A 4,644-nucleotide genomic window follows, 5' to 3' on the forward strand; every position below is an offset into this window, starting at 1 on the left:
ACAACTGGAGAGAGAAAACCTGCATGTCACAACTAGAGAGAAGCCAGCGAGCCACTACGAAGAGCCCACGCCACAACGAAAGATCCCTCAGGCCTCCACTAAGACCCGACACAGCCAAGAAAATAAAGAAAATAAATAAATTTTAAAAAAAACTAATTTATACGTAGAAAATGTCACACACACACCCTATGACCGTTCATTCCCTGTTTCCCACCCTGCCAGGATGCCTGCTCACGGACCTTAAGAAGAACCACAATGCCTCCATCGCCCATTCAGGTTCATTCATTTACCCACTTATTCATTCAGTAAGCATTTTACGGGCGCTTTCTGTGTGCCCACATTTCAGGTGAAATGCATGGCGGTGCCGCCCTCTCAGATCTCAGCTGTGGAGGGGAAGGCAGCCCAGGAGCCGATACACACGGTCAGTGGCCATGAGCGCTGTGAAGCCACCCAGGAGCGTGAGGGGTGGGGAGAGGACAGGTGTGCAGCCTCCCCTGCAGCCAGCTGTGCCTTGGAGCCAAAGGACAGGTCATTCAGAGGTGACTCGGTAACAGGGCCTCAAAAGCAGGTCTCGTGGCAACAGATGAGTTGGCCGCAGGTGTCTAGGGCCGCCATTGGGCCCCCCGTGCCTCAAGGGCCGGAGTCTGCCAGACCCTGTCGCCTTCTCCAGCCCATCACTGACCACGCCCCCCCGCAGCCACACTCAACGCCTCGCCGTTGTTCTAGCTTCTGGCCCTTGTCCATTTTGTTTCCTCTGCCTAGAACTTTCCTGCTTTCTACGCCTGCCCTCTGCCTGGTAACTTTTCCAGTCTTCGTGTTTCAGCTTAGACGTGGCCTCCTCCAGGAAGCCTTCCTCAACTACACTGCCGATCCAGGGTCAGGCACCTCCTCTGGCTCTCAGCACTGATCACACAGCGTCGCTATTTGATTTCAGCTGTGTGTCCCTGAATGGACCCTGAGCTCTGCCAGGACCAGAGACCTGACTGTCATCTCTGTGTCCCAGTTCCAGCTCGGTGGAGAGGTCTGCAAATATGGAGCGAAATTAGTACACAGAACTTGCAATATTAAGGAACATAAAGTTTATAGTCTTCTATAAACATTAAATGTTCATAATACACCTGATAATTTCACTGAGAAAGAGCTTATTAAGTCAAAAGTAGAAATAAAAATCTTTCACAATATTTCCCTGAACAATGTATCTTAATTCATTTCATATTCATTGAGTGAAGGAATAAGAACTGCAGAGTATTTAATCTTACAAGGTCAAAGGCAAAAGCAGTAAACAATAAACAAAGCTCTTTGGCGGATGGGCTGGCTCTCTCTCTCCCTTTCATAGACACACACGCACGCGCGCGCACACACACACACACACACACACACACACACACACGGACAGCTACCTGAGACAGCAGCAGTTCTCAGTCACCAGGGAGTGCAGGGAGCCGATGATAAAGTACCTTTGTTTGTTCTGACTGGGGGCTGTAGGGAAGCAGCCGGCAGGTCCACGGAGACAGGACAAAAATGGAGAAGGCAAGATTCTCCATGAGCTTCTGGAGGAAGAGGGGTGGGCATAGCATTAACTGGAGGCACAAACACCCCACACCTCCCAGTGATAAAACATCTCCCAGGGGCTATGAGCTGTTCTTACCATGGAGGACACCTCCTGTCATTTCCAAAGGGGCAGTGACTTCTGACATACAATTCCTAAGAGTGACACCTCCAAATTAACATGTCAAAATGCTTTTTAAAAATTTCTTTTCCCCCACTATATAATTTTTATGTGCATCTTAGTGCTTTTTGGGAAAATAGATAAAAAACAAAGGTATTTGGGGAAATAAACACAAAAAATTAGCTTCCCGGAAAATACATTTGTGTGTGTTTTCAACAGAATCAAGATTATAAAATTTCACAAGCATTCTGACTTAGCATTATAAGATTTCCTCAAAGCATAATGTTTGTAAACAGCTGTAAATCTGCCGTTTTATCTTTGTATACCCACCTCCTAACCCTGTCCTTGGTACACAGCAGGCACTTAATAAGTATTGATATGTGTCGCATGAAGGCTAAATGGCCAATATTTCATTGATGGGATATACTGCCATTTACTTAACCATTTCCTGCAGTTGGACATTGAGGTTGTTTCTAATAACTGGTTGTTACAAACCATTCTGTGATAAATTGTGCATATTATATCTGTGTGTCAATGATCAACCAAGTAGAAAATCTCCTAAAAGGGTTTTACCCAGTCAAAGCGTGTGAACATTTTTCAGGCTGCTGGCTCATCTGCCAGCAGACATTTTTTTCAGGCCAATATCTGCCTTATTTTAAAGATTGGAAGTTGGGTAAATGTTCCTTTATCTCAAACCCAACACCAAGGTAGCTAGAATTTACATTTTGTATTACAAAAGCAAGTGCACTCTCCTTTAGGAATAACGTTACATTTTCTTGACTTGAATGACAATTTGAAATATATACTTTTTAGAAGTCCAAGGGAACTGACTCTGATGTGAATTGTATGTTAGTAACAGTGACTTGCATTGAAAGCCAAAGGATGGAAGGAAAGGAGATGGGAAATTTACAATTTACTTCTTTTTTTTTGTTTGTTTGTTTGTTTTTTTTTTTGCGTTACGCGGGCCTCTCACTGCTGTGGCCTCTCCCGTTGCGGAGCACAGGCTCCGGACGCGCAGGCGCAGTGGCCACGGCTCACGGGCCCAGCCGCTCCGCGGCATGTGGGATCCTCCCGGACCGGGGCACGAACCCGCGTCCCCTGCATCGGCAGGCGGACTCCCAACCACCGCGCCACCAGGGAAGCCCCAATTTACTTCTTATAAACAGAAAAAATAAAAGTGAGAAACTCAGGGAAATGAATCCTCTGTCCCTTAAGCACGTCTTGAATAAATACAGTGGCAGCAAGCCAGAAGCTGCCCGGAGCTCTGTTTGAGCCAAACCCAGAGTCTCCATCAGTAGAGACCACTGTAAAATTGGGAGAGAGTTAAAAGTTCAAGAGCCTGATCCAGCTACTTAATTCTGCTATCATCTAATACAGTGTAATTAATTGTTGAAGACACTAGATCATTAAGGGCTGTTGTGACAATAAGCAGCTTTAAATGTCAGCCACCCCACAGCCAACGAAGTTTACTGGGCACTAACCGGAGAAGTGAAGTTTCAGGTGGCTTTCACATGATAGGTTTATAGCCTCATGAATGTGTATGACCTTTAACTTCTGCTCCTGTGTTCATAGACTCAGATGACACCTCCAGGCATGATGACAACCAGGTGTTGTATGGATATATCATTAGGTCCTGGCAGAGGCTGCCTGTATTGGGGGATGGGTGCAGGACTGAAAATCTGGGAACCTGGGCTCTGAATGCTGTGACACTCTAGCACTGACATGCTTTGGGTCCTTGGTCAAGGCGCTGCCTCTCCCTGGCCCCAGATTCATCCCTCTTCAGTGAGGACCTCTGATTGGATGGTCTCTGTGCGCCTTCCATTTCTTTGAAAATATCAACTAGAGATAAGAGCCAACATTATTGGGTGTTTACTATGTGCCAAGAGTCTCAAAAGCTTTATGGGGCCAACCCTTGACACCCCGGTCCCATCCCGAGCTCTCCTTTCTATCATCTCAGACTGACTCTGGCTTCAAGTGTTAGCTCAAACCATCTTCAAATTCCTCTGAGCTATTTTTTTTTTCTCAGTTGACCACCTCATAGGGCTACCCGAGAGTCAAAACACTGAGGTTTCATAAGCTGTGAAATAATAGACAATTTTAATCATTTTAATCAGCGCATACGTATCTGAGTGGCCCGTCCCCAGTGTCACACTGTGTGGACAGGTGTGGCAGCTTTGTAATGGCGTGCACGGAGCAAGAGCCCCCCAAGCCCAGCCCACCTGAGGAGGCCAGATCTCTCCTCCAGAGCCTGGGTCACCCTTCCAGTAGGGGTGCAATCAGCTCCAGTTTCCATCTCCCCTGGGAGCACATGAGTCCCCTGAGGGCAGGGACCATGTTTAGATTCAAACCTGCCATACATGGTGCTGGGTCCAGGCCTGGGAGATGCTCCAAAAAATTGAAATGCAGAGGTGGAAGGAGAGAGGTGGGGAGGGGACAAAGGAAGGAAAGGGGGATGGGGGACTGCCCTGGGCAGGATGGCATCAATGCCTCGTGCTTAGTGAGCAAACACTTCAGCCCGACTGGCCTCCTCGCAATGAAGTGAGATCTGTTCTCCTGGGTCTGTTCCAAGGAGACTAGGATGAAAGCGCGGTGCCCGGGATTTCACAGGTCACTGGAATCCGTCTCTGTCAGGCCCAGCTGAAAAGACATTCCCAGAGTCTGGGACTGAGCTGGTAACACCCCACAATGAACCCCCGGGGCCTCACCATCCAGGCACTTGGCTGGTGTGTTCCCATGACCTCGGTGGTTTGTAGCCAGGGCAAAGGAAGGAGAAAAACAGAAGCGGCTCTAAGAGGGTTTCCAGGAGGAGGCATATTTGGTCTCCTGCGTAGAGGAGCACGCCCTCACGTTGGTGAAGATTTTCCACTGTTATCTCCCAATGGAGAGATGGAATGATTGACCAGGATTCTCATTTCATGGAGGAGAAAAAAGACTTAGGAACAAAGAGCTATTTACCCTGAGGTTATGCAGCTCTT

The sequence above is a fragment of the Physeter macrocephalus genome, chromosome 7 (genome assembly GCF_002837175.3).
Source record: "Physeter macrocephalus isolate SW-GA chromosome 7, ASM283717v5, whole genome shotgun sequence".
Lineage (NCBI taxonomy): Eukaryota > Metazoa > Chordata > Mammalia > Artiodactyla > Physeteridae > Physeter > Physeter macrocephalus.